At 40.5% G+C, this 15,905-nt stretch overlaps 1 protein-coding gene across 1 annotated transcript in view; it reads right to left on the bottom strand.

Annotated features, from left to right (window-relative positions):
* Nucleotides 1-15,905, bottom strand: part of LOC109476383 (extracellular sulfatase Sulf-2-like) — a 100,768-nt gene that overhangs the window by 63,687 nt on the left and 21,176 nt on the right. Inside the window, exon 2 of the mRNA XM_019777318.1 lies at nt 13,894-14,062. The gene's annotated coding sequence lies outside the window, so the exon portion shown is untranslated. The remainder of the gene's footprint in view (nt 1-13,893; nt 14,063-15,905) is intronic.

Below are 15,905 nucleotides of genomic sequence, written 5' to 3'. Positions count from 1 at the left end.
CTGTAGCATAATACGTAGCTGGCTCTCAGAATTTAGTGTAGAGCGTTGTCGGGACCCCCCATGCAGGTCCTCCAAGATGCTCGCGCTGCCTTATGCCTATGGCGCTCACTGGTCCCTCAGAGAGTAGGGAGAATCAAACAACCAAAATGCTGGCTATAGCTAGCTACGGGCATGCGACTATACACCCTATGGTTGACTTGACTGCAATGACAGTTCTGGGGAACTAGAGTGAGCACACACACCAGTGACACCCTCCACATGTGCAGGCAGACTGTACAATATACACAGTTGGTCTGGCCACCAGTTGGCAGGATGCACAGGTCAAGTTGGCAACTGTTCTGTAAAATTCCTGTTCTCCGTGTTTTCCTACTAAGGCTATACATAAAGTCACTTTCATGTTTGGGGCGAGTCCATTTCAAAGTGGGGGTGGGGGGGAGGAAGTGCCTACTCAGGAAATGCACTGTAGGTCAGGAGAAGTATTGTAAATATGCGTAGATGTGACGGATATGTTAAACAGAGATTTCATCAAGCTTAAATCAGAGATGGCAGACTTCACCCCCTTACCTGTAATGATTTGTTACCCTTCCAAAGATTGGAATAGCAGCACTGAGGATGTATCACAACACTGCATTGTGCATATTGGGGGGGGGGGCCACATGCCCTTTTCCGTAGAGCGTAATCGGCCATTTTAATTCTACGTACTGCGTTGTAGCCACTTGGAATTTATTGTAAAGCGTAATCAAGAGGTTTCCGAATTCAGTGTAGAACGTTTTCGGGACCCCCATGCAGGCCCTTATATTGGGGCATGTTAACTACAGACACACATTGACAGACAGAAACACAGACAAACAGACAAGCTAATAGATCGACCCAACCATGGAAAAGCAAATACTATACAAGTGGCCACATACTAGTATAATGTCCTCAGCTATTGTATTGTGTCATCCCTCCAAAATATGCGGCCTGCAATTAAAGATTCCTTCCAGACGACTAGAACAGAACACCACGTCTGCCCCCTTTGACTCACCAAGTATGTCTCCCTTCCAAACCATTTAGCACTTAATACTGCCGTGTTCTCCAGTGCTATTAAAAGATCATTTGTGAGACACTGCTGCGAACTTTCCTAACCTGTGAAAATATTTGCCTTGCAGGGATGGGAGAATCCTGTCTCAAGCAATCTGGTAACTTAGACGAACAAGTTCCCAACAACACAGTTTAGGCCACACCAATTTCATTTGTTGGTTCTCAGATTTTTTCAGAAAAAATATGAAGCAACAAGGTGACAAAAAATACACAAAAACAGACCTAGGCATACTATTAAGCCCCAAATGCTATGATAGGAGGCATGAAGTTAACATATCAGGCTGGTTTGTAATTCAAACAATTTAATCCAAACTATCATGAAAGTTCATCTGTGTTGGTAGTTACATGTTTAAAGTTCAAACTTTTGATCCAACACAAAAATTCTCTCACCTAGAGCTTTCAACCAGTCACTCTGGTCTTCCTCAGTAGACTGACCCAGTGAAGCTTGTCACGTGGCTTCTTTGAAGTGTGACGTCAACACTGGGTCAAAGGTACTGCATTGATAGATGGAAAAACTGTAACAACTCTGAAGAGAAGGGACTTCCTTCAATTGTTGGGTCCAAAATATGAGCATTTTGGAGTTGATTCAGAGCCTGATTTTTTTGTGGCAAATCAGAAAAAAATGAATCCGTGAACCAACAAATTAAATTGGTGTGGCCTAAGAAGACTCAAGAACAATCAGTAGTGATATGAAACATTTAAGGACACCTAGGTCAAAACCTCCCCCTTCTTACCTACAGCTGTGTTGCATTACAATCAAACCAAACATGTTTATGACAAGAAAACATTAACCCTACATGGCCTTGCTTATCCATCAGGACTCTCAACTATATCAGAATTTCATGGACCTGCTTCTAAATAAATTGTTGTCCCAAGGACAGGGGAGCTACCCGAGGGAAATTTAAAGGCATCCAGTGCTGTTTTTAGGGCTTGGAACCCCGATTTTTCAGTCAACATTCTAGTCATTTTATCTACATACTGAGTTGAAACTATACTATCCCAATGTATATCGACCCTCATGGAGCAAAAATGCCCCAAATTCTGACGGAAAATGGTTACTGGAAGGGTCCTTGGCTGATTTTTAGGGTACCTCATATAAAATTAAGGACTCATCTTGGGGCTTGTTTCTGCAGTTTTAAATACCCAAAGTATGAAATAATGATTGAAATGTGCTAATATGTGAAGCAGTACGTGTCAATATCATAAAGATTGCCTTATTCAGAATATTTCGCATCGGATGCCTTTAATGGTCTGGGACACCTTTTCAACCTATCTATGATAGAATACTGAACAGTGTTTCTTGGTGCATGTTGGTAGTTTCAGTCTGTGAAGGTAAATACCTATGTACCAACTCAAGTTGGATCGAAACAAAAGTTGTGTTCAAGCTTATACAAGCTCACTTGTCAAAAATATATAATAAAAACTACCACAATGCTTATTTTCAAAAAAACTGTATCATTCATGTCTCAATCTTGGTATTTTCACTTTCAGTGGCTTCTATTCAACATACTGAATGCTGGATGGCTATAATTTTGACAATGCATTGTAACAAACTGTTTAACCAAAGCCTTTAAAAATTATGTTCAAACCACCACAACTAACAGCGATATCTCTTATTTTAACCCTAAGCCTTAGCATACTTTGAGGACATCTTTTTTGTTGAAGTTAGTATTGCTTTGCCAGTGACTACTTTCAGCAAAATAGGTTCAAAACTACATGTATACCAGCCTTTTGGGGCTAAAACAAACCATGGAGGTAAAACCTCCATGAACAAACACAGCAAACCTGGCAAACTGAATACATAAAGAACCATACATGGAAAGAACCTACAACAATATCCATCCTTTTCATACCTATAAGAGCAACTATAGAGGATAGTACACATTGTCAAATAGAGATTGCAACTTACATGTACAACCTAACAGAAATTATGCAACTACACATCATTTCAGAGAAAAAATATACAGAAATTTCCACCATTCTTTTGAGTATAAATCTGTTAACTCTTTTGAATCAAACTATATCAAAACCTTCAATATAATCTGAAAACTTCAATCTTGTTGGTCAACTTAGGTGTAGACAAACAACAACAGAAAGCGATCAAGATGTACCTTGACTAGCTGCCTCAGGCAAGATAGGAAGACCGAAATGATTTTTTTGAAACACTCAACAATGGCATCCGCATTTACACATCCACCGACAAATTATGAACTACCAAATAGTTTATAAACTGCCCGTTATCGTCAATTCACAAGGAATACACACATTAGCACTAAGTGATAAACTTACCCCATCAAACCCGGCAACAAAAATGGTAGAGAAGTTGGTGAATATTTGCAGCCAGCTGCCTAGTACTGAGTACTAGAAGCTACATATCCACCGACAAATTATGAACTACCAAATAGTTTATAAACGGCCCGTTATCGTCAATTCGCAAGGAATACACACATTAGCACTAAGTGATAAACTTACCTCATCCCACCCAGCAACAAAAATGGTACAGAAGTTGGTGAATATTTGCAGCCAGCTGCCTAGTAGCTAGTAGAAGCTGTGCACGCGAGCAGACTGCTGAAGCCTGTATGACAATAGCAGCTCCCAACCCTGCACATTTCCATACACAGTTCACGACCCTAGAGGGGGTGTATTGTCAGGTATTTTGGGTGCATTTCCATAATCATTTGTTCCTAGGGAATTGTGGGGAAGCGGCAGAGGGACTGTCCATTGACATGCATAGCAATGACAAATCCCTTTCTGATGCTAATCATGGCTAGTAAAGTGAGAATGGATTTAGTCATCATGGGTCTTTTGTTAGAAGTTAGAATTGGCAATAAAAGCAACCCATGGTAGGTCTGTGCAACGGCATTATATCTGTGTGACTTTTGAAGTTACTCTCCAAGCAGAGGTTGGTGGGGAAGATCGTCACCGTTACTGTATCTCAAAAATCACAAAAGTTTAATCTATCTACTAGATTAGCTATAGTAATGCTAATTCTTTGATATAATGTTACTTCATCACAAAGCCTGTTCTATGATCAAACCAGTAGATTATTTAGCAATATCTAGAATGTGATGCAAAATTCAATGAACATGCAAGAAAATGAGCTACAGTTTGTACTGATATTGAATTTTTGATTGATGAATATACCATAATAGCATTATATATTCAGTGATTTTATGTATGAATCATCATTCAAATGCATTGCACACAAAAAAATGGTATTATTTTAAACACTTTGAACATTTGTAAATTTATCAAAACTTTCCATCTAGTTTGAGGCAAAACTCTCTTATTACTGCAGTACCACAAATTTAAATAGTTTCAACCACCAAACTTCATACGCTGTGAAAACCTCATTTTTCCCTTCTGTCCCTTTTTTAAAAATTTACTGTAATTTGCAACACAACACCCCTCTCTCTATAATAGACTCTCCCAGGCCCTGGAGAGAGACAAGTATGATCTCATCATCACCCAGTTGAGCCTGAGATTACAGATGATTGACAGCTCTGACAAATGAGCCAAACAAACCTGACATAATTGTGAAGCATGGGGTTGAGCAGGGGAGGGGTCTGAATCCTCTGCTATTGTTCTGAGCCCCTCCATTATGTAATTAATTATGCTTTGTTTGCTCATTTAGTGGTGGGTTTAATCTGGGGGGGGATTGTGCTTAGCAGCTGCTTGTTGGCTGGTGATTGTAAAGTGTAATCTCCATGCAGATCCCTTTTGGTGGCAAAAATACAGTATCAAATTGGCCAGACAGTATCCATTTAATAGCCAGAGAAGGTCGCCAGCCACCTACAGGTTGGTGGGGGTGACGACAAAAAAACAGCCATATAGAAAAAGCTAATGATCATTCCCCCACACGGGCCACAACCTCTGCTTGGAGAGTATGTAAAGTGCACTGAGTCAGATACTAAGCTATGTTTCCCTCATTTTTGGTATATGACGTGTTTACAACCATACACTAGAATGGACAGCCGATAGCAAAACGTTAAATCACACTACAACAACAGCTGGTACCCCTACGCTTTGTAAGCAAGAAACTCCACATTTGCCCTAGCCTCCATAGCATGCCAAAAAATGGGGGTTTTGAGATACTCTCCAAGCAGAAGTTGATGGTGGAAGATCGTTTGCCTTTTATATATGGCCCCTTTTTTTTGTCGCTACCACCACTAACTGGGTGGGGAAATGGTTAAAGACTGGCCAATTTGATACCGTCTTACCCCCACCAAAAGATCTGCTTGGAAATTAGTTTTGGTAGTCTTCATGGTCTTTGCGAGCTTTTATGTGCTATTTTCTGATTGCATATAGACAACATAGCCAGCCAACCCCAATTTTTGGAACTGGGCTAATCAGAAAATAGCCGAAGACCACCAAACCCCCAGTTCTATAAGCCTGCTACGGAGGCTAACAATTGCCCTAACTTCTATGTACAGCTACCAGGGTATAATCAAAGAAAACAGTCAGGATGTTAATAATGTATTCTCTTCCTTTATACTCCTTGGCATGTCCCCCCCCCTCATTTCAGTCCTCCCACCTCAATACTAGAGATACATATCAATAAAGAGATTGTTAGGCTAAATATAACTCAATGAACATTTGACACCTACTAATTTGTGTAGTGTATACTGCAGTTTTCATTTTGAACATGTCAGATTGCATTTTCTCCAGCATTTTTTCTACTAACAACTTTCGTTTCGCTGTTGGCTTCTAAGTTCTAACATAAAGGGGATCCGTAATTTCTCACACCTTTTCCCTTTGCCCTTGACTCTAGGAAATGGGAAACAAAAGTCCATTCCATCCAGGAGGCAGATTAGAAACTAACCAATTTCCGTCAAGGTCAGTTAGAGGTCGTAGGGATGTCATTGGTGACCAGACTAACCAGGTGAGGCTAACAGGCATGACAACCAGGTCGGAAACAGACTTGTCCAGAGAATCCTTGATTTATAACATGTGCAATGGATTAGGACAGACTTTTTTTTCAAAACTGCTAAATATCGGAACTACAAAGATGGCAGGCTTCACCCAATTACCCATACTGCCCAGCTTAAAAACAGGCTTGTCTACTAGATGAGAGGACCTTGCAAATGACGTACTCAGACAGAAATCATTGGTAGACTAGAAGCAAGTGAAATCAAGAGAGGCTAGACTGGAGCGCAGCGCAAAAGAAAAGTGGATCCGCAGAAAATCCCAACTGTCCATCACAATTAGCAGTTCAACCAATGAGAGGATGACAATTAGCAGTTCGACCAATGAGACAGTGTCTGTCAAATACTTGCACCTTTATGCTTTTATTTTAGTGCATCATTCTAAATTTTGATGGAGGGACAAGTTGAAACAGCAATATACAGTGGACCAAATTCAGCTGATACTGTGCTCCACGAAACAGCTTACAGATGTATCTTATACATGTATGGCCAAGACTTTTATTCTTGTACAGGACTGTTTAGCCATTTATAGCAGATGCTATAGCTGGGTTCATGCAAATTAGGACTCCACCATGGTCAATATTGACTGACACAGCCCATACATCTGCATCTGGCACTGTTCCTGCCTGTAAGTTCTATAAGGGCATACCGATTTAATTTTATGGATGACATCCACGCGCGCATGTGATTTTCGCTTGTTCTAAAAAAAAAAGATCACGTCCTCCGAGGCCTCCATAGTCCGTGGTAGTTAGCGACAATACGGAGCCGGTGGTAACTCTGGAGGACGGCACCCAGGCTGCCGAAGTTCCACGACTCAAGACCTCAGTACAGTGCCGACTCATAAATTCCGCAAAATCCAGCATTTGCCGGCTTGTCGTATATGACGCTATGTACAGCTTTGTATCCCTGTGGTTTAGTAGCAGGTAGGCAGGTTTAGTGGCGTTTTTATTTCTGGCCGAATTTTTTTTTATTCGCCCGCGCGAACTAGTTTGGGGGTCTTCAAAGGATGTCATCCATAAAATTAAATTGGTGTGGCCTAAGCTGAGAACAAATCTGGTGCTACAGGAGTGGTGACACTGGCAGATTTGTGTAGGGCCTCTGTAAACCTGCAGGGTCAGGGGTCAAACGCTTTAAAGCGTCCCAGCTGGCCAAGTCAGACACATTATACTGTAAATTGATTTAAGCTCGAAGGGAACTTATTTTGGCAGTAGGTGGGAAAAGGAGGAGTTCTGTGGTATTTTAGGTTTGCTGTTGAAACTGCATCCAGTGCAGTTTTTATGGCTTGGAAATCCGGTTTTTCAAAGCCAATATTCTCAGTCATTTATCTACATAATTAGTTGAATACACATTGTCCCGATGTATATTGACCCTCACAGAGCAAAAATTTACAAAATTCTGACAGAAAATGGTTACTGGAAGCGCCCTTGGCTGATTTTTAGGGTACCTCCCGGAAAATAAAGGACTCATCTTGGGGCTGTTTCTGCAGTTTTAAATGCTCAATGTATTAAATGCTGACTCAAATGTGCTAATGTGAAGCAGTATGTGTCAATATCACAAATATTGCCTTAGTCAGAATATTTCCAGTTTTCCTGCCCTGAAAACACACTGGATGTCTTTAAAAGCTGATTTTAACTCAAAACCATGGAAATACACAGCACACATTGTCACTACCAGTATGCAACTTGGGCACATTTCTCATATGTTGACATTCTGAGAAAATATATTGGATGCCCAATGACACATGCAAAAAAAGAAATCAGAGATTTCAGACTACCGGTTTTTATTGGCACAACCAAAGATAAGATCAGGACTAGGACAAAAACTGTGCATGGTTTAAGGGCCGTTCATGCAATCCTCAGCTTCCTGAATTCCCCCATGTCGACCCAAATACCCTCCTCTGGCAAGAACACAGATACCATCTGCATCCACATGTGCTATGTTGACATTCTGCAGTAAGCTGCCAGGGGGCCCAGAATCTAATGATTAGTTTTTAAGTTTCATGAACACCTACCCACCTACCAAGTTTCATGACAATCCATCCTTCTTGAGTTATCGTGCTAAACCACACACACACAAACACACACACAACTTGAGGAGATACATTGTATACTGGATGCCCGTTGACACATTGAAGGTGTCCACATAAAACAAGAACAAAGAAAAAGGGCATCCAAAGACACACATGAGCCAGACTGCAGATTCCCATCCATTGGAGCTTCTAAGTGCTGACAGTGTACATTCTTTCTACAACTTAGATACATCTCCGACATATACTGGATACCCGTTGACACATTGAAGGTGTCCACGTAAAACACTTGGACAAAGAAAAAGGGCATCCAAAGACACACATGAGTAGTGCTGTGTACCTAAGTTCAGGTCCGGATTCAAGTCCAGACGTTTAGGTTCAGTTCCAGACTCGGAAGCCTGCACCTAAACCATGGCATATACAAAATTGCATGTTGGCAACCTTGCAATGTTGTTTGGGCAAAACTGTGGACACATAGCATGGAGGCCGACACTTGACGATGCCCACTGGCAATGTATTCTTCATTTTGCAGCACAGATTTTACAATCTATTGAGGGTTTTAGGTGATTTGGAAAGAAAAGAGGTATGTGACATGTTTTTTTTTTTTTTTGTAATAAGTCCGGAATCGGTTCTTGACATTTAGGTTTTTTTGGACTCTAACCTGATGACATTTTACAAAGTCCGGAACCGGTCCAGCGAACTGGTAAACAGCACTACACATGAGCCAGACTGCAGATTCAGATCCAATGGAGCTTCTAAGTGCTGACAGTGTACATTCTTTCTACACAACTTAGGTACATTCTCGGACATTTGAGGAAATATACTGGATGTCCGTTGACACATTGAAGGTGTCCACATAAAACAAGGACAAAGACAAGCCGCTAGGGGGCCCAAACTCATGTCACTTCTTCCCCAGGACAAGGGCTACCTACCATCCAAATTGTAACCCCAGCATGTCTAGATCATGAGATATCAAAACCGGAAATTCAGCTGCAGTACTAAGTACAAGCCACTAAGGGGTCCAAAATCTCATCATTTAGCGGTCTCATCAAGACCCACCTACTAAATATCAAGTCAATCTATTTAAGCCTTCTCAATTTATCGAGTCCACACATGGACACATGCACACACACACACAAACACACACACACACACACACACACACACACACATGAACGCCTGAAAACATAACCTTCTTGACGAAGGTAAAAAAGGGCATCCAAAGACACACATGAGCCAGACTGCAGATTCCCATCCACTGTTGGTTCTAAGTGCTGACAGCGCGGGCGGCAGCTGTGTTTCCCATGCCCCTTCCCAAGGCCAGAGGTCGAACAGTTTAACAGGAGCAGAGCAGCTGAAGGGCGTAGCGGAGCTTGTAACTGAATTCACTCAAGAGACCCCCATTTACAGAATCCCAGACTTTACACCGCAGTGTTGCTAAACAGGCTACCACAAAACTTTACTGTTTGACCTCCGAAGGAAGATAAGTCTTGCCCTTTGAAGAGTTGGTTATAGAGATGTGGTGAGGTCTCGGCCACCATAGTTATGGATGGGTGAACTTGAATTTGAAATGGTCTGGCATAAAGGTTTCCCCTTCAAATTTGGCTGCTGCTTGGCTGAAAACATGAGCAGTAAGCAAGGCCATATTGCCCTATGGTACAAAATCACAAGATACATGTACATTTTGTACATGTAGTTGAATATGCTTCACCTTAGTAAGCTGATTTGAGAATGACTAAATATTACTGTAATCTGATATACTACAATACATGTACTATAAAACTACATGTATTAATACAATCTCTCACAGACACACACACACACACTCAGACTTTTTTTTTTCAAAAATAATCTGATACTGTTACCTGAGTTATATTGTATTGACTACTGTAAATTGCGGAACTATATGTTTGCGGTGGCGGCAGGTGCAGAAGAAATAATGTTGGTGAATTATTTGTTTGCAGTAATGATAAATTTGTGGCACAGAATTGAAACACGAAAACCATTGATATTAAAGTATCGCAAATATATAGTGGTTTGTTTGACAAATATAACAACGCTCTACGCTAAATTTTGAGAGCCGGCTATGTATTACGCTGAATTCAGGAATCCTACCCATTACGTTTCACGATAAATTCCGGGTGGCTACAACGCATTACATAGAATCAAAGCGGCAAATTACGCTCTACGCAAAATGCACCAAATACGCTCTACGTTGAATTAAAGCGGTCTGTCTACGCTCTACGTGGGATTAAAACGGCAGATTACACTCTACAGAAAAGGGCATGCAGCCCCCCATATAAAATATAGCCAGAGAAACTGAGTGGGAGTGTATGTATATGTCCCAGTGCAGAGATGTCTATCTGTAGCTGTAGGTACATCTGTCTCCCATTCAGGCTCTAATCCTGCCCTGATCAAAACCTTTTAGCAAGAGCAGGACTTCCCATAACTCCACCCTGACCTGCAGTGGGCCGGATCAAACCATCAGGGGGCCAGGAAAAATTCAGCACAACCTATAGCTGCCCATAGCCAGGATTTGGAATGAGGGGGTTCTTCCCACTGTCTGAGGGATCAGCGAGGTTCGAATTTCCTAGGGGGGGTACCCCAGAAAATTTTGAAAATTCTGAAATAGCATTTCCTGTGTTTTAGAGAAGACTCAGTCATAACTTTTTATTCAATGACAAAGTGGACAGTTTTTCTACAATTCCAGCCCCACTTGCGAATCAGTCCAATTTTGGACCTTTAGCTAAAAAGTAGCCCCTGGTATTCTCAAAGCAGTTTGGCCTACTGTATTTCTGACAGCTTTCCTTACCTTTTTTAGGCATTTTGTTGGGCTTTCTTTTTTTGTTAACTTTTCTTTAGGTATTACTGATAAGCTACCAAAAGCTGACAAAATAGAAAGCTAAACAAAATGGCTAAAACAAGCTTTTGAAAAAAAAACATCCAAAAGGGATAACCTCTGCCTAGAGAGTAATCACAAATGTCCATTTACTCCCATCCCCTATTCCCTGTCCTCCATTACTATCTGTTCATTTCCTCTTTGGGAGGCTGTTGTCATGGCAACATTTGCAGGCAACCTGTTTATGTCAGTCCATCTCCTCCTTACTGCCGTACTGTAAATTTTGAAATGTTTTCCATTTTATTTTTTTTCAAATTTGTGATTTTCGCAGTGATCTCTTCACTGAAAATTCATGCACTTTCAATGTGTATTCCAACTTCCAACTTTAAAAATTAAACACTGCAACAGACTCCTTTCCCCTTCTACTGTAAAATTGATTCTGCCAAAAAATACATAAATTTACGGTATGTCCTCCATTAGAGCCGGCCCATGTCCTCTTTTGTGAGTCTGTTACCATGGCAACATCAGAAGACAGTCCTCCAAACTATCCCTCACAGATGTGCCCATTCAACTCTGCCCCTATTCTCACAACATGACATGGCCGCCCTACCGGGACACCAAAAGTTATTTGTTTGATACTCCACAGTCAAAGCATCTTCTTGTTTTACCTATCCTTCAGTCTGACTGCTTGCAGATGTTTTCAGGTCGGGAAATAGGGCAGAAATGGCAAAGACGTTCTTGCAGATAAGCTGGTGAAAAAGTATCGCGTACCTTCAGTTCTTGTGAGGGATTGAATTTGGTATGTTTTGAAATGCGGATGGATGCTTCGTCATGCACAAACACGATTTACTAGAAGAAATTTTCCACCTTACGCACAGGAGAGAAACATAATACATTTCACTTCAGGACATCCCAAAATGTCAGCGAGTTTTAACAATATGTCTTCGACGCAGAGGAAAACTCTTGTTCTGCCCTAGTAAAAGACATTGTTCCATCTCAATTCTGTTGCTCTTTCATCCTACTGGTTACTCCTAGGTGATTCAGTTGAGTCTGCTGACTTTACAAGAAAGCTAGGCCTTAGGCCACACCAAATTAATTTTGTGGTTAACGGATTTACCCGCTTCATTTTTTTCTGATTTGAAAAATAAAAAAATCAGAATTAACTGCAAAATGCTCATATTTTGCCCTGAACAGTTGAAAACAGTCTTTTTCTTCCTACTTGTTACATTTATTCCATCTTTCAATGTAATGGTATCATTAAAAGTTCAAAATTCATTGTTTAAATTATGAACCAGCCTGGTGTGTTGACTTCATGGCTCCTATCGTACCATTTTGGGCCATAATAGGATGACTAGGCCTGTTGTGTTTTTTTTTCGCTCGCCCGCTCCATTATTTTTCTAGAAAAATCTGTTAACCAAGAAATTAAATTGGTGTGGCCTTAGCCATGTGAAAGTGAGTCATCTCGACTCAGCTGACTATTCTCTTTTACAAAATATCTTTTCTTCTCCATTTGAGCAAACGAGAAATCTGTTACCCGCAAAAATATCCGCGAATTTCAGGTATTGCACAAAAAAACTGGTCATGGCTACTTTCTAATTCTAGCTGAACAAACAAAAGAAAGATATCTTTTTTTACATTCTGTGTATCTGTACTGTTACATACAGAAAAGACCTTGCCAGCTTTTTTCATTAACCTAAGTACACAGTATTTAATGCAATTTCCTTCGGAACCTTGAACTTTGCTGTTTTTGTTCTGTTCAAACAGTTGAGTCATGTATTTATTTGCAAACTCGTGACCGAAGGCTAATTGCAAGGGAACGCACAAAGAGGTAAAAAATGTCCAGTCTTTAGATCTATGATCTGATCTTTCTACTTTAACTACTAAGGAGTCTGACTTCTTTTTTGAGGCAGTTGCCAATGTACTCATATTTCATGAGGGCCTGCATGGGGGGGTAGTGATTACGAATTACGCAAAATTATTGCCGCCGATTACGAATTACGTTAAAGTCTCAGAGCTTTACGATTTGCGACGAATGTCCTATTACGAATTACGTCGATTTTTGCGGAGGCTGCCTACGAATTACGAAGTCTAAAAAGACCCGAGTACGCCTTGCGAAAAAGGGCATGCAGGCCCTCTTTCATATAATAACTCTCATGTCAAGATTAACATTCCAGGTTTACTTACCTTTGTTACTAAACAAAAAATTCCTAGCATGTGATCCGTACCTGGCTTATACCACGTCCTGTGCTTTCCAAAGTATTGTCTGTAATGCTATTTGTAAGTTATATTTGGAAACAACAAAGGAATTTTTCCGGTATGGGACAATAAAGGACCAGCTTGACCTACCAGGAATTCTCTTCAAACAATTACTGGTGCTCTAAGTAATGACATCATGCAATGCCCCATCACCTACATACAATCCATGATATATACAGTTGAATCCAGTCAAAGGTTAAAATTCCTACAAACAACAGAGGCTCTTAACAACAGTAAAATGCACTTCGCTTTGCTTTGAAGTAATGCGCAGCAAAAATGGGAGTTATGTACAAAACTACTTGTTCAAATCCCACTTTTAAATTAAGACTGCAATTCAAATATTTAAAAAAAATGGCAGCTATATCAATACCCTAAAATGAGAGTTATGTACAAAACTAGATCCTCCTTTAAAAACAGACAAGAGCAAAGATGTTTTCAACAATAGCAGAGATACACTATCTGTGATGCTGAAGTAACCGTCCTTTGTTTAAAAACAATGAACTATCAAGTGTATAATAGGAACATAAAACAAACATTTCCAAAATTTGATGAAGCTCAACTGAAGGCGACGTTTAAAGAAGTGCATTGCTATAATAAATAAACAATAAAACATTAAAATAATAAAATGCCTACCATATAAGTCAAAAGACCATCATTATTCATGAAAAAAATGTTCATAACATCATCTATGGTAGTGTTTCAAGCATGGATTTCAATTTTTTACTAATACATGTGACTGCTGCAAAAGCTGAAAACCATCTTACCTGTTTATCTGTCCAGTTCCAAGTGTTGAATTTCTTCACTTTCTTGGGCAAGAAGAAACGAAAAAGAACACAGAAACCTCTTCCCAAATGTCTTCTCTCTACACAGAAGGAGTCATCTTCTTATTCTTCACTGCTACGATCTCAGAACCACCCTCCACAACCGGCCGCCCTGGAGGGGAGAAAAGGAATAGTCCATTATAGCACGGGTAACAAAGCTCTGAGTCACCAATCTCTATTGCTAACACCCCTTTACCAGAATGGTACAGCCAAGATTCAATATACAGAAATAGCAAACTAGGTAAAGAACAGGAGTAGTCCATTATAGCAAGGGTAACAAATTAAGTTCTGAGTCACCAACATAACGCGGGAAAAGAATGAAATTTGCAACAAGAAAGGGGTTCATTCCTGTTCTACATGAGGCTGTGAGGCACAGAGACTCCCCGCTGGGTGAGCCGCTGATCGTACTTGTGTACGAAACTTGCGTACGCAAATTGAGACCGGTTTACACGGAGGAAAAACGCTCGCGTACGCCAGTTTCGTACACAATTTGGGTACGCAATTTTCGTACGCAAGGATTTTCCCTCTGTGTAAACCGGGTCATAGAACCTCACATGCGGTCACTTTAAACCCTTCTCAATCAAAGGACACAAACCAAATGACTTTCACTAAAGGGTAAAGATGGTTCTTTTGATTGTTCCAGACCCAACTCCTTCTGAAACAGGGCTCGAAATTAAAGGTGGTCCAATGGCCACTGACCGCTAAAATTTAGGCTGGGACAACTAAAAAGACATTTTGGGACATTTTTGGGACAACAGAAAAATAATCAACATCAGAATGTCAGCCCTTCTTTTGTTTATCAGGCACACTTGTCAGCTTTTGGATCTGGAAAATTCCCCCAAAATTTCCTGTCTACTCTGCAATGTTGTATGACTTCAAGTTGAAGTCATACAATACTTCCAAAAAATAGGTTGGGACAGTTCATCCTCACTTCGGGACTATTGAAATTTATTTTCGGGACAGTGCTAGGACAATAGGAAGAAAAGTTAATTTCCAGGCCTGCTGAAATCACCCGCGGTCCCTGTGGTTTCCAAGATAAGTGTTCTCCCTGCTTTTTCCTCTCAGTACTCATCAGGACTTTCCATTAGTAAAATGGCTCCGAATAAATGACCTTCTCTTCTCTGTGCATTGATTATTCATTACTTTGTTCTGCGCTTTTGGACAGAGAAAGAAGGCCTGATGGCCGCAGCAGGCCCGAGGCCCTTCAGACAAGCTTTCATCTCTGTTACACTATTAACTCTGGCCAGCCACTTCAAAAGATAATAAATGTGTGAAACAGGGTGATATATTATACTGTACGGCTGTGATTTCTTCTCTGAAACTTCCAGTTTCTTTTGAACCACGATTTTTACAGACTGCGATCAACTAGCTCAAACACTGGACCACAGTTTACATGACTTTTCAAGAATGCAAAACCCTTTTGTTTTATTTAGGAGTACATTTCCAGAGAATGATAAAAGTTCGCACAATGCTGTAAGTTGACTCAAGTTTGTAGGAGCTTAATTTGCTCTCGGTAGTTCGCGGTTGAAACATCAGCAGAAATGCCATGAAAAATATATGTTCAGGGTGCGGTAGACACAAATTTACTGCAAACATTTCTTGATTCACATGACATTGAAACCTGTACAAGTGACCATCTCTACATAAGGACCTCCTACTCCTAGCTATGACAACTCCTTGGTGGTCCCTTATATTATTTTTCCCATTGATACATGCATCAGAATCCTGTCCATGCCACATACATGTACACCAAATTTTATCGGTCCACTAAAAACTAAATAGTTTTCTTGGGCAGTTTTGACTGAACATAATTCACAAACAACAATTTTAAACCGTTAAGTCCCATCCTCAACTTTAACGTTCACAAATTTCCCTCCTAGTTTTACAGTATCAGATATGAGACATCTAGCCTGGGTACCATCCTACTTGTATAACGGGGCTCCCACACTCGCTCC

This window comes from Branchiostoma belcheri, unplaced genomic scaffold (assembly GCF_001625305.1).
Source record: "Branchiostoma belcheri isolate BF01 breed outbred unplaced genomic scaffold, Haploidv18h27 scaffold37, whole genome shotgun sequence".
In the NCBI taxonomy this organism is placed as follows: Eukaryota; Metazoa; Chordata; class Leptocardii; order Amphioxiformes; family Branchiostomatidae; genus Branchiostoma; species Branchiostoma belcheri.
The sequence above is the reverse complement of the archived record's forward strand: the minus strand, read 5'-3'. Positions and strand labels throughout refer to the sequence as shown.